At 41.8% G+C, this 25419-nt stretch overlaps 1 protein-coding gene across 1 annotated transcript in view; it reads right to left on the reverse strand.

The window, feature by feature from the left end:
* Nucleotides 1-25419, reverse strand: part of ATP2B2 (ATPase plasma membrane Ca2+ transporting 2) — an 895196-nt gene that overhangs the window by 513564 nt on the left and 356213 nt on the right. The gene's annotated exons all lie outside the window — the stretch shown is intronic.

Here is a 25419-nt window from a genome sequence, read left to right on the forward strand (position 1 = left end):
AATAAAAATAATTTTGCCTGCTTTCTGAAGATAAGAGGCAAGAGGCTAGATGTCAGCTAATTCCATACTGTTGACTTACTATCAAAAAGACTCTAGGACAGAATTCAGAAGAAGGTGTCATTAGTGTATCTCGATGAATGTGATAGTTCACATAGGAGAGGACTGTGACTAGAGGTACTGCAAACTTTATTTCCAGTTTTTAAAATGCTGGAAAAACCTTTTTAAGGATCTTCTAGTCTCTGTTGACTATGTTGTCTCGTGTGGTGAGCATCCATGTTTGCAGTATAGCAGAAAGGCTGGACCAATTAGGCAAACATCTCTTCATAATCTCTATCTCTTCATAAAAACGGTCTAAATGCAACCAATTGTTATTTGAATTCCTCTTAAATAACCAGAGAATTAACACAGCAGGCAAGAGAATATGGCTACAGCACACTGATATTGCCCAATAATTCTGTATTAGAAACTTTAAGTGAGCTATTTTGGGAATCCCTGATTGTGTTATCAGTTCTTTGTATCTAATATATTGTTCTTCTTCCCCCAAGTTCAGTGAAAGGATAACTAATTATAATAAAAATATGTTCAGTCTTCTAATCCTCATAAGCAGACAGACATAACTACTTTCTCAGGATCATTATTTCCTCACATTCAACATTCCTCACCCATTTTCTTTTTTTCCCCTTTCAGCTTTGAAGCATCCCAAATTGCTTCATACATGATGTTTCCATTTCAGAAGCCACATATTTGTGACATAACATCCACTTTCTCAGCAATTTGCAATAGGGTTGCCAGCCCCTCTCCCCCCTCCCGGCCACTAGCGAGGGATGGTGGGGGTAGGGTAGCCAGATTCAGGTTGGGAAACTCCTGGAGATTTGGGAATGGGGAGGCCAGTGGAACATAAAGCTATAGACTCCACTCTCCAAAACATCCTTTTTCTCCAGGGGATCTGATCTCTGTCATCTGGAGATGAGCTGTAATTCCAGCAGATCCCCAGGTCCCACCTGGAGGCTGGCATCCCTAATACAACTTTCCCCCCCACACACACACAGCAATTGAGACCATATATCTGTTGAAGGAAGCTCTGATGCTCGAAAGCTTATGCCCCCAACATCTTGTTGGTTAAGGTGCTACTGGTCTTGAATCTAGATCTTCCAGTGCAGACCAACACAGCTACTCTCCTGAAACTAAATTCAGTACAGCACATTTCACAGGGAGGGTGCTTAGGTGTGTAACCTTAGTTACTTGTGCTTCTTCTTTATTAGTATGATTCTAAGTACTATGTTGTTGTTTTCCAAATATATTGCTAGCTTGTCGATTTCATTCCTCTGTAAACTTGAAAGATCTTGTCTAATCATTCTGCTAATGTCTGTTGTGTATATGACAAGCCATATACAAGATGTGTCCTGGACTGCTAAAAGATAAATAATATACAGTCTTGGTTTTCAGATCCACTAGCTATAAAGAAAATTGCATTTGTAGGAATGATACCAATATCTAACTTCCAAGCTGAATAGGTCTGAGCATTTATGACACACCAGTCACATCAGGAAAGTGTAATTTCTGCATATAGTAGATAAGGTAGTAAATCTGGTACAGACCATACCATGTTAGATAACAGGTGAGGAATCACATGAACAAATTCTCCTCCATACAAAGAAGTGTCTGCATTTCAGTCCCCAAACTGCTAGTTTTTGATGTTCAGAGTTTTTTTTTAAATTGAGGAGCATTCAGTTAATTTCCACCCCCACCTCCTTGTAGCCTGAAGTGCTGCAGTCATCTGCCACTGGAGGGGATTAAGCCACTGTCTCTCAGACTTATCCCATTACTTCTCATCTGTCTCCCTTTACAGTGTTCTGGTTTGTGTCCTATCCAGGGCCTCTTTTGTAGAAAAAGCCCAGCAGAGTGCTCATTTGCATATTAGGCCACACCCCCTGATGCCAAGCTAGCCAGAACTGCGTTCCTGCTCAAAAAAAGCCCTGGTCCTACCTCTTCAACAACATCTCTGCTTCTTTCAGAAACAATTAGTCCATTGCTCCTAGTCCCTTTAAAGGCATCCTTTATTTATTCCAAAAGTTACATTTTGTTTATATTTCACCAAGTGATGTTATTTTTACTGAAAATATCAATATCCCTTTTAGCCTGATGGACCTCAAATGCATTTTACCACATTTCTCTGTTTGTCTCTTTATTCTTCAGTCTAAGGAAATATTCCTTCTCTGGGATGGTGGTTCTCTTCCATCTAACATGCAACTTTGGGATGAACACACATGGAGTAGTGAGAGAGGAAGGAGAAACCCAATTAGCCAGCCAGAATCAATGCTGGTAATACATGAAATGACAGATGTTGCAGCCAGACTGCTTTCACATCCATGGGGAAAGGATGCCCAAGTTAGAAAGGGAAATGTTTAAAAACAAATAGTCTAAAGGAATAAAATTTTGGAAATTGCTTGAAAGGGTTTTTTTAAATTTTAAAAACACTAATCTGAAAAAAAATTAATTGTTTCATCCAACAATAGCTACAGTCTTCCAGGAAAATAAGCTCACTGGCTATACTTTTTCAATCACACACACGCACATACATACATAAATCCTTTCATGTTCCAACCTCTTATTTAATTAACATTATAGGTATTTTTAAAGCATTCCAGATCATTAACATTTGTAATCTAATTCAAATTTTCAAATAGTTTATCAAAAATGTGTAAGAAAGAGTATTCCAAATTATTACACATCTTAAAAAATTGCTTCTTTTTTTTTTTTTTACAGTTGACTTAAAAGTGCAGTGATTGGACTATAAACCCTTGCCAGGTGACTGTATGCACGTTCAATGAATTAACATCGAACCCAGTAGACATCACCAGCTGGCCTCACCTCCAACAGTCGTACATTCAAAAGAATATCTGCAGCAAGTCTTATTTAGAGACCGGGGTGGGTGGGGGGGGGGGGGAAGGTTTATGATTACATGGAGAAGTCTGTGCATACACTTGTATACATGTAAAGGGCTTACTGCAGACATGCATGGACACTGGGGGCAGAACCACAAGGCATGATCCTGCTATTCTCTCTCAACACATATAGTGAATGCACAGAATATCTAAAGAGTGCTGTATAGATTATTTGCATCCAGTAGTGGTCATGGATAGATTCATTTTTGTTGGAATATATTCCCTTCACACCCTGACTCATCCAACTGCAGTATTTCATACTGTGCTTTATTATTAGTGGCACAGTGCCCTCTCTGCTGGTTTCCAGCCAGAGCAACATTTGTGGCAATACCAACTGTTTCAATGTACACTATCATCAGATGGAATGAGGTTTACAAATGAGGTTCACAAATAGTTTTAATGGCTAATGCATCCTGGAAATGATACTATATGTGCTGCCAGCATATTAAAGTCATCAAATATACAATGCAATCTAGACTGGATTTTGTTTATCACTTCCTACATCTTGCATGGTTTCTGCACCGAGCAAGCCTGTGACGTGGCAATAGCCAACCTAAAACAGAAAGTTACAGAGCAATTATAAGCAGAGTTACACCCTTTAAGTCCATTGAAATCAATGGGTTTAGACAGGGTTGTTTTTTAAGATGCTGGTATATAAGGTTGTGCTGATTTCCACGAATTCCCCCCTTTCTCTGCAGATCCATCATTCACAAAAAGTCCTGGGTTTAGATGGATATATCTCTGTTTAGGATTGCACTACTAACCTCCCTAGCAGTAAGTCACTTTGCAGAATAAAAGTGATATCAAAATATATGTTGAGAAGCTCAGAAAGAATAAGAGGATAGTGCAAAATAAGTCAAAGCCTGAAGGCCAAACAAGAGGTCATGTTTTCCCCTGAGCTGGAGACTGGGTTCCCTTAACCCAGATCTCATACTCTTACAGTCAAATAGCAGTTGCTGGGGATTAAGTTCCCAAGCACCACAGGAGCCTAATTTAGATTGGGACCATAGCAAGTGGGGAAGGGGCTACTCCTCATGTACTATTTTCCCAACCCGAAAACAGCTTCAGTTTTTGCTGGCAAAAACTAGACATGCACCCAGCACAGGGTAAAGGATGAAGCCCCTTATCAAAGATTTCAGGTTTTCACGGCTGGTAACATCATTAGGGTTTGTAGAATCTTTCGGGATCAAGTGCCGTGTTCTACTGGAGAAAGTTTTCCTTCCAGACGTTTCATTCTCAGCTGTGGAGAACATCCTCAGTGGCGTTGCAGCCGGAGCAGGCGCTCAGACCTTCTTGGCTGCTGTGCACTGAGTGGTGCACAACGGTGCTGTGCATTGAGTGTGCACTCAATGCACAGCAGCCAAGAACGTCTGAGCGCCTGCTCCGGCTGCAACGCCACTGAGGTTGTTCTCCGCAGCTGAGAACGAAACGTCTGGAAGGAAAACTTTCTCCAGTAGAACACGGCACTTGATCCTGAAAGATTCTACAAACCCTAATGATGAAGCCCCTTGTTCTCCTGTTCTGTAGTTCTGATCTCAATCAGATTCCTGTGGCCCTTGATAACTTAGTTCACAACAGTTGCAGTCAAAGAGTATAAAAGTCATGTTGGGGGAATCCACTTTTAACTTTTGGAAAACCTCTAGTTTATTCCTAAAATAGCACAAGGGAACACCACAGCTCCATCAGTGGCTATTAGCCACAGTGTGTGTATATATAATTTTTTTGGCCGCTGTGTGACACAGAGTGTTGGACTGGATGGGCCGTTGGCCTGATCCAACATGGCTTCTCTTATGTTCTTATGTTCACAGCTGTTTTTGTGAAGGTAATAATATTGTAGTTAATGGAATTGGTCAGGACTCTGTCATGAATGGAATAAGGTTGTAGCTTATTGCATTGTTTGTTGCATGTATTATTTTGTTTGTACAGCATTGTTTGTAATCCAATTGCTGCATCACTATACTGTTTTATTTATTCTATTGTTTTCCTAATTTTGTAATGACTATAAGTACTATAAATAAATCATTGAAGTCCGCTTCTCACATTAACAGAGATAGCTAAATCTGAATGTGCTTTTTGCTGCTTTCTTATAGCATGCAAACAGAAAAGTTATTGTGGAAGAATGCAAGGGAGAAAATAACCTTGTGTTGTTGTTTCCTTAACCCAATTAGTTGCATAAAAGCAAAATATTGAGCAAGGAAACTAAAAATATATTTTTGAATGCTTATACATACTATTTCAATGCTTTAGCAAGAAACAGATGAATTCTTCTTTACTACAGAATACTACAGAATACTACAGAATAAAAATAAGATAGTAACTGCTAGATCAAACCAAGAGGCCAACTGGTACAAAATTCTGTTTCCCTTAGTGGCTACTCAGATACCTGTGGGGCTTTCCCAAGTTAGCTATAAATTCAGCAAGATTAATCTACTTGTGTTTACCATCTGGGACTCCGAGCTATACTGCCTCTGGAGAGTCCATTTAACTATTATGGATAATTGTTTTACATATGAACATATGAAGCTGCCTTATACTGAATCAGACCCCTGGTCCATCAAAGTCAGTATTGTCTTCTCAGACTGGCAGCGGCTCTCCAGGGTCTCAAGCTGAGGTTTTTCACACCTATTTGCCTGGACCCTTTTTTGGAGATGCCAGGGATTGAACTGGGACCTTCTGCTTACCAAGCAGATGCTCTACCACTGAGCCACCGTCCCTCACCACATTTTATGGTTTTATTGTTAGATTTTTACTGTTTTACTGTTTTATCGTGCTTGTGATCTGCCCTGAGCTCATTATGGGGAAGGGAGGATGAAAAATCTACTAAAATAAATAAATAAAAATAAACAAAATAAAATAATTGTCTTTGATGGGCCTATCCTCATGAAGTTTTCTAATCCTTAGCCATCTAAGCTAGTCTCTTCACAATATTTTGAGACTATCAGAGTTTTGGGTTTTTTTGTCTCAAGAACTCCTTTACATATCAGGCACACACCACTGATGTAGCTAGGTCTGAGAGGTAATTAATGCCCCCATGAGAGAGGGATAGCTGACTAAGCCTTGAAACAAACTGTGGCACATCCACTTCTAAAGAAGTCTATCCTGGATCCAAGAAATCTCAATAACTATCAACTAGTTTCAAATGTTCCATTCTTGAATAAGGAGATTGAATGGGTGGTGGTTGGAAAATTTCAAGCCTTCTTGAATGAGGTAAATGGTTTAAATCTTTTCCAATCAGGTTTTAGATCTGGTAGTGGCCTGCACATTGAGATGAACAAAGGGAAAGTGATTATGTTGATTCTTCTGGACCTCTGGACCTCTCAGTCATGTAGGCTTGCCAGTCCCCAGGTCCTGGCAGGGGATCCTCCGGTTTTGCAGGCTCCTCTCCATCATCAGCCAGCTGGCCAGTTGGGGAAAGCCCTGCTCCAACAGCCACCTTGTGCTGGGGCACAAGGAAGTGAAGACTGTATTCAGGGGATCTGCACTGCTGTATTTTTATTTATTTATTTTAGGAAATGGAAAAATCTCCTGGATCCACCTCCAAAGTCCCCAGGTATTTTCTGAGTTGGACCTGACAACCCTATCTCAGTGCTTTTGATAAGATCATGATATCTTTCTGGACTGCCTTTTGTTCTGTGGGGGTTTCAGTTCTACTCGGAGGATAGATATCAGAAGGTGATGCTGGGAGACGGCTGCTTAACTCTTTGGCCTGTGGTCCATCTTGTCTCCATGCTCTTTAACATCTATGTGAAATTGCTGGGTGAGGTCATCTGGAGGTTTGGTCAGCAATAAATAGATGACCCTCAGCTGTATCTCACACTTCCAACTGATCCCAGAGAGGCTGTTGAAACCATGGACATGTGTCTGGAGGAAGTTTTGGAGTGGATGCTGAAGCGTAATCCCGCAATACAGAAGTGCTACCAATACTGGAATGATAATGTCCATATGACTCTCTCCAGACAGCTCCCTGGCTGCAGCATTCTGAACCAATTGAGGGCAGCCCTATGTACAGCACATTGCAGTAATTTAATCAAGTAACCACGGCATGCACCACAGTGTCCAGACCTTTCTGTCCAGGAAAGGCCACAGCTGGCTATTCAGTCAAAGTTGGTAAAAGGAACTCCTGGCCACAGCTGCCACTTGCTTATCTAACAGTAGGCCTGGGTCCAGGAGCATACTCGAGTATGAACCTGTTCCTTCAAGGGGTGTGCAACCCCAACCATATTGAGTGACACCTTAAATCTCAGTTCAGATTATGTATGCTTAATTTGGTGGTCCTTGTGAGGGTAGAATGGTTGGATAGAACTTTTGTAACATAAAATAAAAATAAAGTACGTAAATCTTTAATCTCAATATGCAATATTTTATAAACCTTGTGCAAATTCTGGTACACTAATAGAGAGAGAGAGAGAGAGAGAGAGAGAGAGAGAGACTTCTGAATACCCTCTGAATTAGTTATTTCTGCTTCACATAACCAGCGCACCACATTTTATTTTTGTGGGCAACAATCCAGTATTAAACCAGCAACACTTTTAGCTGGGGTTGCCAGGTTCTGCCTCATTGCCAGCAGGGGACTTTGGGAGATGTTCAAGGAGGGGGAGGGGGTACCCACAATATGATGACATCATGTCGAAGTGATGTCATCCTATTAGGGGCCCAGGGAAGGTTCCATTAACACCAGCTTATAAGAACCATTTAAAGGGAACTTTTCCTTTTATTTTGTTTTTGCAAGTGGATGCACTAGTGCCCTGTGTCAAGTGCCTTATCATTTTTTTTAGTTCTGAAGAAGCTGTAAGAATGAATACTCTTGTTTTGGTCTTTTGCTGCACTGCTTATCTGTTGTAACAATTATAGAAATTCTTTCCAACTTGCTGCGGGGTTGCTAGGAGATATCAAGGCCACGCCACTAGCCAAGATGCACCTGGAAGGGGATGCTGGTGTCTTACAGCCAGTTTGGTGTAATGGTTAAGTGTGCAGACTCTTATCTGGGAGAACCGGGTTTGATTCCCCACTCCTCCACTTCCACCTGCTGAGATGGCCTTGGGTCAGCCATAGCTCTGTCAGAGGTTGTCCTTGGAAGGGCAGCTGCTGTTAAGAGCCCTCTCCAGCCCCACCCACCTCACAGGGTGTCTGTTGTGGGGGAGGAAGGTAAAGGAGATTGTGAGCCGCTCTGAGACTCTTTGGAGTGGAGGGCAGGATATAAATCCAATATCTTCTTCTTCATCTTCTTAGGGGGGAGGGATAAAGATTTCCCATTTTTGCTTCCTCCTTGCTTTTAAAAGTATAACGGTTTGAGATAACTTATATAAGGGCCCGAGTTGCCTGCCTTGTTAGTATTTACAAAAACTGCCATGCCTGTAAACCGTTGTCAGGGACCAATAAACAACCATTTATAAAGTGGAATGTTTGTGCTCTTTGAACTATGGGAGTCTTGACACCCTGCACACCTGAACACCAAGTGATGAATTTGCCTATTGGAATTCAGGTGCAGGCAGCCGCGGCCAGCACTGCTGGGCAAGCCTGAACTCCAAGCGGCAAATTCTATGCTTAGAATTCAGGCATATGTGGCCCTGCTTGGAAAAAGCATTTAAAGGAACCAGGACTACCTGGTGTTCAAGCCACAAATTCGCGACTTGGAGTTCAAGCATGTGGCCAGTGGCTGCTTCTCTCCCTTTCTTCCTGTAAGATTTAAAGGGCCCTCCAGCTGATTGGTGGGCCATGTGTTCCAGCTGATCTGCAGGTGGGCCCTTTAAATCTCACAGGAGGTGACGGAGAGGTGTGGCTGCCAGTGGTCACTGAGGGGCAGGGCTGCCCCCACCAGCTAGCTGGTGGCAACCAAGAACCTGAAAAATTGGGGATCCCCCTACCCCTACCTGGGAACTGGCATTCCTACTTTTAGCCACATAGGTGATTTATAAGTATCTGAGAAATTACATTGATATTTGTCAATCATTCCCTTCCAATTCACACTTTAAAACTAATCTTTATACACTTCAGAGTTAAGAATTGTTATTGTCTTTCGTTCTTAAGGCTAGGCTTCAGGCATGGTTGTCAGCTCTGGGTTGGGAAATTCCAGGAGATTTGGGCTGGATCCCAGGGACGGGTGGCTATGCAGAGAGAAGAGACCTCAGGAGGTATAATGCCATAGAGGTGTCCCTCTAAATTAGCCATTTTCTTCAGGCTACCTGATCTCTTTTAGGACTTTGAATAGCTCAACTGGGATACCATCATCTCCACTCACTTTGTTGTTAGTAATGCTTTCTAAGGCCCATTTGACTTCACACTCCAGGATGTCTGGCTCAAGGTCAGCGATTTCACTGTCATGGTTGTCAAGGACATTGAGATCCTTCTTGTATAATTCTTCTGTGTATTCTTGCCACCTCTTCCTGATCTCTTCTGCTTCTGTTAGGTCCCTATGGTTTTGGCCTTTATCATGGCCAACTTAGTAAGAAACGTACCCTTGATTTCTCCAATTTTCTTGAAAAGATCTCTTGTCCTTCCCATTCTATTATTTTCCTCTATTGCTTTGCATTGTTCCTTCAGGAAGGTTTCCTTATTTCTCCTTGCTGTTCTCTCGAAATCTGCATTTAGTTGGGTGAATCTTTCCTTTTCACCTTTGCCTTTTGCTTTCCTCAGCTATTTGTAAAGCCTCATCAGACAGCCACTTTGCTTTCTTGCATTCCTTTTTCTTTGGGATGGTGCTGATTGCTGCCTTCTATACAATGTCCATAGTTCTTCTATCAACTCTAGTTCCTTAAACCTATTCTTCACCTCCACTGTATATTCATAAGGGATGTGATCAAGGTCCAACCTGAATAGCCTAATGGCTTCCCCAGTTTTCTTCAGTTTGCAATGAGTAGCTCATGATCTGAGCTGCAGTCAGCTACAGGTCTTGTTTTTGCTGACTGTAAAGAGCTTCTCCATCTTTGACTGCAGACTATATAATCAATCTGATTTCTGTGTTGCCCATCAGGTGATATCCATGTGTAGAGTCACCTTTTCGGTTGTTGGAAGAGGGTGTTTGCTATGACCAGTTTGTTCTCTTGATAAAACTCTATTAGCCTTTGCCCAGCTTCATTTTCTTCTCCAAGGCCAAACTTGCCAGTTGTTCCGGTTACCTTTTGACTTTCTACTTTGGCATTCCAGTACCCTATGATGAGGAGGACATCTTTTTTTGGTGTTAATTCTAGAAGGTGTTGTAGATCTTCATAGAACTGATCCACTTCAGCCTCTTCTGCATCAGTGGTTGGGCTTCAGCAGTATGTAGATCGGGAACTACCAAAAATTCAAGCTGGGTTTCGGAGAGGTAGAGGAACTAAAGATCAAATTGCCAACATTCACTGGATTATGAAAAAAGCATGGGAGTATCAGAAAAATGTCTATTTCTGATTCATTGACTACGCTAAAGCCTTTGATTGTGTGGATCACAACAAACTGTGGAAAGTCCTTAAAGAGATGGGAGTACCAGTCCACCTCACATGTCTCCTAAGAAACCTGTATAAGGGTCAAGAAGAAACAGTCAGAACGGGATATGGAACAACTGATTGGTTTAGAATAGGAAAAGGAGTTTGACAAGGATGTATATTGTCACCTTGCTTATTTAATTTATATGCAGAGTACATCATGTGGAATGTTGGCCTGGATGAAGCACAAGTCGGAATTAAGATTGCCAGGAAAAACATCAACAACCTCAGATATGCAGATGATACCACTCTAATGGCAGAAAGTGAGGAGGACCTAAAGAACGTCTTGTTGAGGGTGAAAGAGGAGAGCACAAAACTAGGCTTGAAACTCAACATCAAAAAAACTAAGATCATGGCATCTGGCCCCATCACACCATGGCAAATAGAAGGGGAAGACATGGAAGTAGTGACAGACTTCACATTTCTGGGATCCAAGATCACTGCAGATGGTGACTGTAGCCATGAAATTAAAAGACGTTTGCTCCTTGGGAGGACACCTATTGTGAACCTGGGCAGTATAATAAAAAGTAGAGACATCACCCTGCCAACAAAGGTCCATATAGTGGTATTCCAGTAGTAATGTATGGCTGTGAGAGTTGGACCATAAGGAAGACCGAGCACAGAAGAATAGATGGTTTTGAGCTATGGTGTTGGAGAAGAATCTTGAGAGTCCCTTGGACTGCAAGATCAAATCAGTCAGTCCTAAGGGAAATCAACCCAGACTGTTACCTGGAAGGTCAGATGCTGAAGCAGAAGCTCAAATACTTTGGCCACCAAATGAGAAGGGAGCACTCACTGGAGAAGATCTTGATGCTGGGAAAGACAGAAGGCAAAAGAAGAAGGGGACGGCAAAAGATGAGATGGCTGGACAGCGTTACTGATGTAACAAACACAAATTTGAGTAGACTTCGGAGGATGGTGGAAGACAGGAGAGCCTGGCATGACTTTGTCCATTGGGTTGCAAAGAGTTGCAACTGAACAACAACAACAAACCTGATCTCTGTGTTCTGGAGATCAAGCGTAATTCTCCAAGCCACACCACTTGGAAGCTAGTAACCCTAATATCAGGCCAAAGCTGAACTAGGGATGCTATCGTCCTCACCATGAATGAGCTTGCTTGGCCTTATTCATTGGTAGAGATTCTGGAAAGTCAATCCCCAAATTTGTTTGGTTGTATAGCAAACATCTGTTACTACTTCCAAACTAGTTTGTGGCTGTGTAGTGGCTTTTGGTAGAGATGGCCTTATTCATTGGTAGAGATTCTGGAAAGTCAATCCCCAAATTTGTTTGGTTGTACAGCAAACATCTGTTACTACTTCCAAACTAGTTGTGGCACCCGCAACCGAGCTTTCTCTACTATGGCTCCACGCCTATGGAACCAACTTCCAGAGGAAGCGCGGGCCCTGCGGGACCTGGAACAGTTCCGCAGGGCCTGCAGGACTATCCTCTTCCGATTGGCCTTCACTGATTAAGAGGGAAAATGCTAAAGAACTCGCCATCGTAAACTTAAACGTAATCATAGCACTAGTATATTTTATTAATTTTATCAATTTTAGAATTGTAATCAGAATTTTAATTAAACTGTCAATGTAGTGTGGGGTAGGGTGGGATATAAATCGAATAAAATAAAAAAATAAAAGAATAAATAGTTTTATTCAATATTTGTATGACCAATGTATGAAATTATATTGTTAGCCGCCCTGAGCCTGCTCCAGCGGGGAGGGCGGGATATAAATAAAAATGGTTGTTGTTGTTGTTGTTGCTTTTGGGCTTATTAGCTGTAGTAGTTGCTCAATATCTGAGCTCTGTTAACAAATGCACCCAGCATTCTTGTTTAGCAAAGATGTTCTGGAATCAGATCTAGGAGGAAGAAGGGGTGGAAGAAGGAATAAGCAAATGAGGGTGGGCATTGGGACAGTGGGATAGTTAAATGGAAAAGAATGTGAGCAGTTTGATAATGTTCCTTGCTGACTACTGTTTCCTTCTGCTGCTAATTCACATACCTGTGATAGCACATTCTTAACAAGGGGAGAATATTTTTAAAGATGAAACAACCATTTCTATGGTGTTTTAGAAAAAATGCACATGTGAAAACCTGCTTAACCACATGGCAGTGATTCGTGCAAAGAGCAAATGGTAAGATTCCATTTTTAAAATTATTTTTCCAGAATTGTATAACTTGTGATAGATCTCACTTCGTGTTGTTGTTGCTTAGAATTGCAGTGTGCATGATGCAGCATGCATGACAACACCATCAGGCTTTGTGACACAACATGCACGAAAGCTGCTGTGGTATACTGTGCTAGGGCAGGGTTTACAGCATTTAGCCAGAAATGGGTTGGCAAAAAGTCAAGCCAATCAACAATAAATCAGCTGTATGCAACTGGCAATCAGGATGAAATCTGACCTGGAAGGAGTTTGAATATCTCTAAGCAGAACTGAAACGTCACTGAAAGATTCATGTTGATATTATTGCTGCCATTTTGGGTGAACAGACATTCATGTAGAGAATCTAATCTGGGCAATAAGTGATATTAAATGAGGTGATTTACATAAAGATAATATAGCTTGTCAGCTTTCGTATCATTAACACAGGTTTATGAAGTACAAAGGATCTTGTAAACATTTTTCTGCTTTCTCACTGGCAGAAAAAGGCAGCTGTTTGGGGTATTAATTTATTTTTTTAATGTTACGCTAATCCAAAATGACCTCTTCTACATCTGTTCCACCCTTTAGGTATAGTATGGACTTTCAAACAATCAAGGCTGCCAGTACTGTACTTTATGCTTGCATGGAGAACAATGAAGTCCAAACAAAGCTCTTACATACAATCACAATACAAATGTTAAACAAAATAATAGCATTCAGAAGTAATGAGACTGCTGTAGCAAAGCCCATTGTTAACATCCTCTTGTTTCATTGAACAATACGGAATTCTAAATCTTTGTCCTACAGTAAATATTACATAAATATGGAGCACAACTTTCTCAATGAGAAAGCATTTAACGACAAAAAAAAATTCAATCCAAGTGAGGAGTTTAAATAGATTTATTTAACAAGTATAGCCACCTTCAAGAAGGGTTTAGATAAAAATATGGAGCACAGGTCCATCAGTGGCTATTAGCCACAGTGTATGTGTGTATATAAAATTTTTTGCCACTGTGTGACACAGAGTGTTGGACTTGATGGGCCATTGGCCTGATCCAACATGGCTTCTCTTATGTTCTTATTTGGAAATAATATAAACTTTCAGGTTGAATCCCCATTCATGCCATGGAAGCTTACTGGGAGACCTTGGGCTGAACCTACCTCAAAGGGTTGTTGTACAGATATAATGGAGAAGAGGATAATTATGTAAGCTGCTTAAAGTTCTCATTGAAGAGAAGGGCAGGGTACAAATGAATATAATAAATAAGATGCAACCCAAATCCTGCTGTCTCAGAGAGATATTCCACTTAGGGCTGCCAACTTTCAGGTGGGGTCTAGATTTTTCCCAGAATTACAGCTGATTTCCAGACAACAGAGATAATTTGGAGGGTGATATACTATGCAAATAAGCATTTAGAAAATAAATTAATTGGTTCCTGAGGATCAGAAAATGAGTGGAGAGAGTCAACAAACCAGAATGGCTTCTCCTTTCTGCTTTCATTCTTCCTCATCTGTAGTGTTATGGGCATGAACATATCAACTGGCAGGAGGGCTGGGGGAGGGGACATTGGAGCAGCAACAACATCAGTAACATTGCTACCTGACTTCTATATAAAACCCAGAAATGTAGCTCTTGGCTAAAGGGTAGCTCTAGGAATTGCTGGAAGCTCTATGATAAAATCAGAAGTAATGTAATGTAATTATGTCAACGTATCACCTTTAAAATTATTTTTCTCCTGCCATCTTTCTGAGCAGGCAATGGGGCTTGCCAGTTGGAAGCCATAGCAGGAGGCCTGGCAAGTCTACTCATCTATCATGCACTAGACTCGTACATTTCTTTTGTTATTAATTCCAATAATTAATTAATCACAATAAAAGTTGACGCTTCTAAGGATTGCATACACATTTGAGGAGTTCTAATACTGAAGGAAATGGGGTGAGACTTTGAATCAGATATGAATTGATGTCTCATACTGAAAAGTGGTACCTTTTTTCGTGAATACAGTTTTTGTTCTTTGTGTGTTGTGTTCCCTGAATCTTCCTGAAGCAATTTACTGCTTCTTTTTGGGCTTGCTCCCCCCTTCAAGTTTTTCAGTTCTTTAAATATTACAAGAGAGAAGACCTATAAGAAACATGTAGGGAGGGGGCATTGTGCTACCTTTACTTTACTTCCTCTCCTCAGAGGCCTTCCCTTTCTCTCCCCTCCCATCCCCTCCGGCCAACCCAACCTAACCCACCTGGGCTCCCAGCAGTGACTCAGAGAAAGGCTGGATAAGCAGGCCCAGCAACAGTACTGGCAGTGAGTGCCTGTGGCATGGAAAGAGGCATCAGGAAGTGCTGCAAAAAAATCTATCCCACCCCCCTCAAAGGCACCTGTGAACTGCTGGGCCTCCTTGCATACAAAGGCACCATTTCTCACCCCTCTGCCTCACAGACACATTCTAGCTACTCTGCAGCACCTTCCCTGACTGTAATATAGTGGGCTCTATGTATGGATGAGATGAGGCGGTAGCGATAACAAGCTTTTTATTGAGTACAACATTGTAGGTGGCTGCACCTACAAGACTGGAGAACTGAGCCCACTGGGCCAACTATATACTGCACTGGGTTCCTACGCAAACACGTTATTGGGTCATTCAAACCAGCAGGGGGGCCGTGATTGGAGCAGGGCAGTATGGATTTGGATCCTACTACCCATTGTTCCCAAGTCCCCAAGCTCAGTTCTTCAGGCTCCAATGAGCCAGGCAGGAACACCATTAATAACAACATTGACTCACATACATAACATCCCTCCCCTCCTAGTTTGCAAGCCTTAGCAAACATAGTCCTGTAGATAATCAGGCCTGCGGTGCTCTCGTGATGACCTTTGGAGCACTGGAGTGGGTGGTGAGTTAGTTGTGGCTTCTGGCGTGGCTAGCTGCGGGGCCGGTGATGCTGGAACTTTGGCTGGCAGTTCCGGGTTCTTGGAGGTCTCAGGCATATATGGCGGCTCTGGTTCCCCAGAGGCTTCTGGTGTTGATGGGGAAGTGGGAAGCGGGGCCTCACCTTCAGTAGGGTCCAGGCCACTTGGAACCAGTGCAGCCGGTGGATTGCTTCTGCCTCCAGGCGCCTCATGTGACCACAATCATGTGCCGCCTCATTGTAAACCTGACCTCTGAGGTGACCTCATACATGATGGCCCCTAACACCCTAGAAACCCGGGCTGGTATCCAGGTTGCCCCCCTCCCAAAGTTCTTAGCAAATACCAAGCCCCCAGTGTTGAACCCTTGGACCGCCTCTGGAACCTCCTGTAGGTCTGGGGCGCAGTCCGGGTGCATTCAGTCTAGAAGGGTTGCCAGCTGCCGGCCCATAAGGAGCTTGGCCAGGCTACAGCCGGTGGCAGTACTGGGAATGGAATGCTGCGCCAGTAGGCACTCTGTGAGACGGGCTTCCCAGTCCCCATGGATGATATGGTGGAGCATTTCCTTAGTTCCCCACACCACCCATTCTGCTTGGCTGTTGGTGGCTGGGTGAAAGGGGACCAGCCTTAGGTGTTTTATTAAATTGTGGCAGCAGAAATCCTGGAACTTGGCTGATGTAAAGGCTGCCCCCATTGTCCGATATGAGTGTGTGGCGAAAATCTTGCGGAGAGCCCTCAACTCACTACTGGTACTACCTCGAGCCACTTCGAGTAGGAGTCCACTATCAGGAAGAATATTTGCCTGTGGAAAAGCCCCACGAAGTCGAGGTGCAGGCAGGACCAGGGGTTGCATATGGACTCCCACTGTTGGACTGGGGCTCGGGGCAGAGCTGGGCAGGTGTCCTGGCATGGTTGGCATCAGGCAACCCAGGACTCAATAGCATAATCATAATTATTTTTCTGATATAATGTCGTCCTGCTGCAACTAGCTCCAACAGGAACAAAAGACAGGCAACCACATCTTCATGTGTAAACAAAAATGGAACCATATTTTTTAACAAAAAATTAGTATGCAGTCAAGGAAGAGTAATCTTTGCCCCATCCTGTACTTTTACTTCAGTGCTTTCAGAATTTTTTTAGCTGCCAGGCAGTATCAATTCTGCACTAGACCTTTAATCCTGGTTCAGCCCTGTCCCCAAATTGATTTTCTACACTAGAATCACAGAATCATAAATTCATAGTTTCTATGATTCCATGATTCAAGTGCAGAATGTCAGTGCAGAATTGGACCCATGGGATAGGAGAAAAATGCTGAGAGTTACTGGATAGATGGAGTGGTGGTGGTCATGATTTAGTTCCCCAAGCTCTTGTACTCTTGAACATATGAACATATGAAGCTGCCTTATACTGAATCAGAACCTTGGTCCATCAAAGTCAGTATTGTCTTCTCAGACTGGCAGCGGCTCTCCAGGGTCTCAAGCTGAGGTTTTTCACACCTATTTGCCTGGACCCTTTTTTGGAGATGCCAGGGATTGAACCTGGGACCTTCTGCTTCCCAAGCAGATGCTCTACCACTGAGCCACCGTCCCTCCCCATTTTTATCATATTCTTCCTAAGCCTGAGCATCCAGCAGAAGGAGTGAGGGTTGACACCGCAGTGTTGTCAGGCACGTGTGCGCCTAAATTGCAAGGAAATTTTAATTTCCTCTCTATATGGATGTTTTGTGCTTCCTGTCTGCACTTTGGCATTCATGAACCTTTACAAAAGAAACACAGACAGTTTTTCATCTGGAAGAGGGGGGTGGGGTTAAGCCAGAAAATATGTGTCTCATTTGCAATAATAAAAATATACAGAGGGTTGGATCCAGCCAGCTTTTTACTGAAACCAATTCCCCACTCACCTTGTTCTAGTCTCATTGCTCCTTTTCCCACACCACTCCTGCTGGATTTCGCACAAGCTGTCCCCTTTACAGCAGGCAGAAACCAGTTTTCAGAGGATCCTGCCTGCTGTGGAGGGAACTTGGAGCAACTCACCACTCCAGGGCAGCTTGTGCAAAATCCAGCAGAAGTGCCATGGGAAAATGAGCAATGCGACTGGAACAAGGCGAGTGGGAAATTGGTCTGAATCTCTCTTCCTACTATAGTACTCCAATATGGCGCCGTTTCCCAAAGGCAGGGTCATGACCCTGCACCGGGCTACACAGGCCTTGATGCGGGGTCATGGGGCCTTCCGTCGACATCCCCCCCAGCATTGTGCCCCCTACGGCTTTGCACCCCCCCCCATGCGTCTTCTCTTCCCTCCCTTCCCCACTGCAGGTTAATTTCAGGCTGTGTAAAGGCACTTCCCCTGCCGATCACCCCCCCTTCCCCCGTTGCGAAAGGGTGCTGTGGCTGCTCCCTTCTCCACACTTCCTTCCCATCCAGGAAGTGCAGAAGAGGGAGCAGCCATGGTGCCTTTTTGCGATAGGGTTCATACAAACTGCCGCTGGCCTGTCCCAGTGCTGAGTGAGTGCTCAGCATGGGTTTTCCCCGTCGATCAGGTGATCGGTGGGGGGGCTTTACACTGCCTGAAATTGACCTGTGGTGGGGAAGAGAGGGAGGAGGGAGGCAAACTAGGCCTGACTTCCCCCTGGCCAGCAGAGATGGCATGGCGAGAGTCAGCTGCGCTGAGAGAGTCAGCAGTTTAAAAGGTGAGTTGCTCCCATCCCTTTTCTTTTCCTTTCCTTTCCTTTCCTTTCCTTTCCTTTCCTTTCCTTTCCTTTTCCTTTCCTTCCTCCTTTCTTTCACTTCTTCCCTCCCTTTTCCTTCCTTCCTATTTCCTTTCTCTTTCCCACTCCCACACATTCATTCTGTCAGTCTTTCTTTTTCCCTATTTGCTTTATTTCCCACTCCCCTTCCTCTCTCTTTCTCTCAGTCTTTTACCCTGTATCCTTCCTTCCTTCCCCTCTTCTTTCCTTCCTTTCCATTGCTAATCTAATTAGAGTGGGGTGCGGGGAAGGGGGGGGGAGAAGAAGCTTGAGATGCCCTGCCATTTCATAGATCCAAGTGGGCAGCTGTGTTGGTCTGAAGTTGGTTCTGAATAAAACTTTGTTGATCTTAAAGGTGCACTTGACTCCTGCTTTGTTCTACTGCCATTTCATTTCTCTTTCTTTCTTTCTTTCTTTCTTTCTTTCTTTCTTTCTTTCTTTCTTTCTTTCTTTCTTTCTTTCTTTCTTTCTTTCTCTCTCTCTCTCTCTCTCTCTCTCTCTCTGTGTGTCTCTTTCTCTATCTGTCAGTTTTTTTCCCCTGTCTCTCTCCTTCCTTCCTTCCCATTGCTAATCAGAGTAGACCTGGGGGGAGGGGGAGATAAGCTTGAAATGCACTGCCATTTCATGTTTTCCCAGGCTGAGAGCATTTTATATTTTTAGTTTTCTGCTGTGTGATCCTTTTCCTTGATGTTTTAATTTTTAAAATTGCATTGCAAAATCCCACTATTCTCCTACCTTTCCTAAACAAAATATTGCAAGAGTTCTAGGCTTGTTTGTACATCATTTACTGTTTCCCGGCTCCACCCCCAAAGTCTCCTAGCTCCACCCCCAAATTTTAGTGGGCCATAAAGAAGAAGTGTAAAAATAACTGGGCTATTGGGGGGTGGAGTTTGGGAAACCCTACTATATGGTATTTCTCGAAGTGGGTCCTATGATCTCCAGCATAGCTTTTTTTGTGGTCAGGGGAAATCATCTCTTGCCTTTTTCACCACTGGAAGATTTATTTGGATCTAACCTCCCTGCCACCATAAATGAACTTTTAAAAAACTAAAATGAATCTATCCAAAATGTAGTGACAAAATGGCTGACAGGCACTCACTGAAGAGAAGGCATATTCCTGTTCTCAAACAATTATACTGACTATCATCACCCAGTTTCTCAATCCCATTTAAAGAACACACTACAGCCTTTAAAGCCCATACTCTGCATCCACGATGCCTGAAGCAGCATTTCATATTTTCAAGTTTGTGACCTTAAGATCTTCAGGAGAAGGCCTAATACATGTACCTCCCCTTCAGTTGTGTTTTCTATAGCTTATAGTTCTTTAGAATGCCTTGCCAAAAGAGATTTGGCCAACTAACTCCCTTCTTATTAAAACTATATTTTTCCAAGAAAGCTTTTATAATTAAATTGCTTTAGCAGAGCAGAATTTGTTAAATAGTCTACACTATTTGTGTATGGTGTAGTTATTTGTATGGTGTATGAATAACTAATGGTGTAGTTATTCGTTCTTATTTTATTATTCCTTTTAATTATTTTGTACACTTTTTATTTTATTTTTTGTAAACTGTCCTAAGTCCTTTTTACGATCAGGAAGTTGGATATAGATGCAAGTTAGAAAGTAATGATAAATATAATTAAATAATTGTGTTATTAACTGTAAAATTAAAGTAATTATTTCTTCACACTTATATGCACTTTATCACAAGTGACATGATATATTTCTGCCACTATGGTATAGAAAATCTTGGAATCCTGGTAATTTCTCTCTAAAACTCACAATTGATATCCCTTTGTTTCTGTTACATATAACAACACTAAGCATCCATACGGTGTGTTGCAGAATATCACATGCACACTCCTAATCCAGTCATTATATCTGCTCTGCCAGGTTGGTAAGAATTATTTGCACCATATTGAAAATGAGAGGCAGACGCTGAGAAGGACTTGCCTGAGGTCACCAGTGTTCCTAGCTGTGAAGCACTGTACTTTTAAAAAGCTTATAAGTGCTGTACAAACAAGTAAAGGACTGTGAAGGGTTAATTTTTCACAGAAACAGTTTTGAGTCACAAGCTGCTCCAAGAAATTTGATTGGTTAGCATCAGCTGAGCAGAGAAGGACATGAGAGCTGAATACTGAGGAGAAATTCAGTCTGAATTCAGACCTGACTGAAAGCACTTTAACACAGATAGAGTACTGCAGAGGTTGGCAAGGAAGAGTGGATAATTAGGCAAAGACTCCCATTCGGGCCAAGTAAAGGCAATAGATCTTCTACTGAGAGAAGAATTTCCCTATCGAGTCAAAACAGGGAGATAACTCTGAAAAGTGGAGAGATCCCTGGTCTGGTGTAGTTAGAGACTGCCTTGTGAAATCTTAAGAATTCGTCAAAACCCAAGAAGAGTGCTGGTGTATTTAGAGAAGGGTTTGCATCTGGTTAGAGGTCCCAGCATTCTGGAAACCAAAAGGGTTTGTGAATACTCAACGAAAATGTACTGGACTGCTTGGGAAACACTGGAACAAAAGCCTCTTGTTAAGTCACTGTGAATAGCTCAAGGAACTCTCATTAGCCTGAAACATATGTACATCTACTGATTTTACTTCTGAATTATTTATTTGAGTTGCCCTAGAAATTTTACCCCTGATTTCACCTGACCTTTCCCCCTCTATGTTAAATAAAATATTTTGTTATTTTTGAACTTCCAAAAGCCTCAAGTGCCATTTCAGTTGTTTATGTTAAGGGGGGCTCTTGACCATTGTTCCTTCTAAGTTGAGTTAGTGTGAGCTAGCTCACAGTTTTTTAGCCTCCAGCTCACACATTTTTGTCTTAGCTCAGGAAAAATGACCCCAGAGCAAACTAAGTTATTCAGTAACTCACATCTCTAATGCCAGAAGCTCACAAAGTAGAATTTTTGCTCACAAGACTCCACAGCTTAGAGGGAGCATTGCTCTTGACCCTTTCCTCAGGTTCCTGGGCTGAGTCAACAGTAAAATATCATACTGTGACAGTGTGGGACAGTCAGAGTTCTTCATGAAAGAAGAAATCAAATCACTAGGATGGTTCAGTTACAAAGGGAAAGAAAAACAGAGGGAAAATCTTGCCTCTGAGGTTGGGAAGTGGACTGGTGCATCATACCAGCCCCTCACTTTCATCTGCACATGCCTCCCTTCCAGCTTGAATGTATGTACTGCACATGTAACACCATGAGCAAGTCCTGTGAGGCAAGCACAGAGATGTAGAGCAATCTCCATATTTTATGTTTCTAGATGGATCTTGCAGTAGCAAATATAGAAATGATCTTGCAGCAACATCAGATTTCAAGAAAGACTTTTGGGAGAAAACAGGGATTGCCAACAGGACCAATGAAATTAAGCTATGCCAAGCTAGAATACAAAAACACCTCTCTCCATATTGCCTTGCAATCACTAACCATTAATGCAATTTGGACATTGAGTGCCCTGTCACAGCCTGGTAACTGTGAAACATATGGAAAGGCATTCCTCATTGCTTGCTATTTCACTTTTTATAAGATACTAATAGAACCAATCTTGATAGACCCATTTAACAAAACACAAAAAAGCAGCTTTTTGAAGCAATTGTTATAAGAATTAAATGAGTAATGACTGTGTCCAAAGAAATGTGAGTCACAGACTAGTTCAACTGAAGTTAAGGTTTTTAAAATACCATTGATTTTAATTGGAGACTTAGGTAAATTCTTCTATTGCAGTCAGTGGAACTTAAATTTACTTACATTCATTGCATCATCCCTGTACTTTGTTGCCAAGGATAAATATGTAACCTATCATTAGGATTTTGTTTTCATATTTGTATCTTGTTAGTATACCATGATGAAAGACAAGTGGATAGAATATATTTGGTAGTTTTAAAAATCATATAATACCTCCTCGAACTATTTCATTTATCCTGAGCATGCTGTAACAAATACGCTGTGATTGCTATGTAGGAGCAGTTGTCAACATGTTATTAGTTTGTTAATTTCAATTTTGCAATACATCTCTGCTTTGTTCTTGTCCTTGCTATGCTGTGAATGGTGGGCTGGATACTATGAATTGCAAAGGCAGAAAAAGGAGTTGGGGCCAGTTCTCCTTCCATGCATTTTGTCCATGAGTGCTCCCTAATTTCCATCATTGGCTTTGGGTGTAGGGGTTTGCTAGGGAAGGTAGGAAAGATCCACCACTATGAACACCTCTCACTCCTGGATCATAAGATCCAATACCTTATTTTCTTATTTTCTATTGACTGATTTCCTTGTTGAATGTATGGTCCCCTGTTGTGCAAGGCCGGCAATAGAACACTCATCCAGTCCCATTTTTCAAAAATATATGACAATTTTCCTTCCATCGCATATTGTGATATGAATATAGAACTGTGATGAGGAGACTTCTGTAAAGATAAAATGCTATTTTGTATTATTGTGCACAATCAGAATTTTATCTCAAAATTTAGACATGAATGCAAAAAAAACAAGAAAAAAGATAGGGACAAATGCAATTTCTTAATGTGCTTGGTAGCTTTTCCTTCACTGGAAACCACAGAATACGTAGTCTAAATTGGACAAAGATTGCTAGATTATATGGCTTTTTAAAAGGAGAACAGATATTGATCATTCACCAGGACTATCAATGCTGCTTCATTACCATAACCATGTCAGAAGTATGACTCATCCATATAGGGTTGCCAGGTCCTTACCTTGCACTGGCAGGGGCGGGAGGGAGCTTTCTGGGAGTGAGGATACAGGGTGACATCACCACGCATGATGTCCCCGGTGTGATGACATCACATGGAAGTGATGTCATCATGCCAGGGATGTCATATGGCAATACTCTGGGTTTTAGGCAAACACTTTGGTGAAATTGGGCTCAAAACATAGAGTTTTGCCCTAAAACCAGAGTGTCACTGTGCAACATCCCTGGCATGATGATGTCACTTCTATGTGGCATCATCATCATCATATTTAATTTGTATCTCGCCCTCCCCGCGGAAGCAGGCTCAGGGTGTCTGAACATCACATGGCACAAGAACATCACATGGGGTTGTGGCTGTTTGGGGTAGGATTCTCCCTGCTGGCCAGCTGGTCAGTGGTGGGCAGGAGCCTGTGAAATCGGGAGATCCCCACTTCCACCTCAGGACTGGCATTTGTGTCTGTAGTTCCTCTACCACCCATTCAATATTTTTTTCATAGAGACCATGAATATTATATATTCTCTTTCTGTCACTGTTGGCGGTTTAGTACATTTCACATGTGTGTAATTTTAAAATTAGCTTGTATTTTAAATTATTGAAAAAGTTATATTGTTAAAAGGTGGGAGAATAGGTTTAGGTTTAATTAGATTTATATCCCACCCTGTCCGCCGAAGCAGGCTCAGGGCAGCTCACAATATATATAATAACACATAAAATATATCATAATTAAATTTCAATTAAAACATTAAAATATTAAAACAGTCAGATGCTAATATCTTTTTATGTTATTTCATTTCTGATTGTGTACAGTATTTATTAATTAGTTGAAGGCAATGGCAAACCACCCCGTAAAAAGCCTGCTGTGAAAACGTTGTGAAAGCAACGTCATCCCAGAGTCAGAAACGACTGGTGCTTGCACAGGGGACCTTTCCTTTCCTGTCCTTTTCCTTTTCCACACAATATTAAACACAATGGACTTAATTTTACATAAAGAGATGTTAAATTTTAACTTTTTGTTTAAACCCAAGGCCTTGAAAGCCAAGCCAGACTTGCTAACAAATTACTCTGGCTCAAATTCTAGCTAAAAGAAACAGGCAGGATAATATGTTACTTTTTGCCTTGATAGCGTCTTCTTATTAGTCGCACCTATAATCCCTATAAATATCCTTTTAAGAGCCACCACAGTCCAACAGTTGGGGCAGTGGGCGGGGGGGGGGGGGGGAGATTACAAGGACATTACATCTTCCCTTTTCTGTGGATTGTAGATTTAAGTACAAATACAGTGCTTTGGGATGGACATTTCATGCCTTTCATGAACTGAGGTCAAAGTCACAAAAGCTTATCCTAGAATCAGTTTTGTTAGTTTTTAAGGCGTCACTGGACTTCTATTTTATTTTGCAAGGATGACTATGTAGCTGCTATAATTATTAAAACTGCTGAGTAGCAGCAGCAGCAGCAGAGTCCCAGTGTCCTAACATTCGGTAACATTCATTGGTTAATGAGGTGTTAGGAGGCCATTTGATAAAAACTTAGAAAAACATCTGTTTGCCTCTGTTCACAGATAAAATAAACTAGACTCAGAAAACAAGGAAACATTTGTCTGATACATTTTACTGGTGAGAACAACTGAAATAGTTACATTTCTCTCTTTTAGTCTTTCTCATCTCCTTTTTAATATAACTATGATTCTTCTTTCCTGCTCCAGATTTTTTGTAGTTGCTGTAGGGTGTATTTACAAATGAGAACAATGTAAAAAAACCCAAATTCTTCTTTTGTCATTTCCTCCTCTCTGTTTCCAGTTCTCAAAATATGGAATAGGATAATTAAGAACAATGAGTACTCCTGAGTCCAGTCTGGTTTAAATGATTATTGAGTTATTAAAAACTTAGTCTGTGATCCTCAGCTCAATCAGAAATTGGTTCCCACGAAAACAATGGAATGGTTGCATGCACCAAAACTGTCATTATTCACAAGGGATATTCTGTAATCTCTGTTATCTGTTCACAGTACAGTGCTGACCCCATTTTGCCTTCCAAGAAGGAGCTGAGATGTCGTTAGTGTGCATGCAGTAGAACTATGTTGATGTACAGCTATCGCTGTTTGGGGTTTCAGTCATCACTTAGGAGTAAATTACTTATTTACTTACTTGTGGATTTAAAACATTTTTATGCTGCCTTTCCATCCTATCAGGGCCCAAAAGATGATAAACATTAAAACATTAAAACATTCTGTGCAATTAAAAACACAATTAAAATCATAAAACAATTCAGTTAAAAACACATAAACTAACAACACAAGGAGGGCCAGTAACTCCTTTTGGGAGAGTGCTATTGGGAGGTATGCCAGACAAAGCAAAAAAGGTCTTCACCTGCTGGTAAAAGACACCAATAAATGGAGACAGATGAATCTCCCTGAGGAGCGAGTTCCAAAGTTTTAAACCTCTGAATTGTGGCAAATGAATGTGGATGCTATTACACATCCATACAAGTACATGCACATGGACCTGAAATGCCAGACAC

Source organism: Heteronotia binoei, chromosome 5 (assembly GCF_032191835.1).
Source record: "Heteronotia binoei isolate CCM8104 ecotype False Entrance Well chromosome 5, APGP_CSIRO_Hbin_v1, whole genome shotgun sequence".
Classification (NCBI taxonomy): domain Eukaryota; kingdom Metazoa; phylum Chordata; class Lepidosauria; order Squamata; family Gekkonidae; genus Heteronotia; species Heteronotia binoei.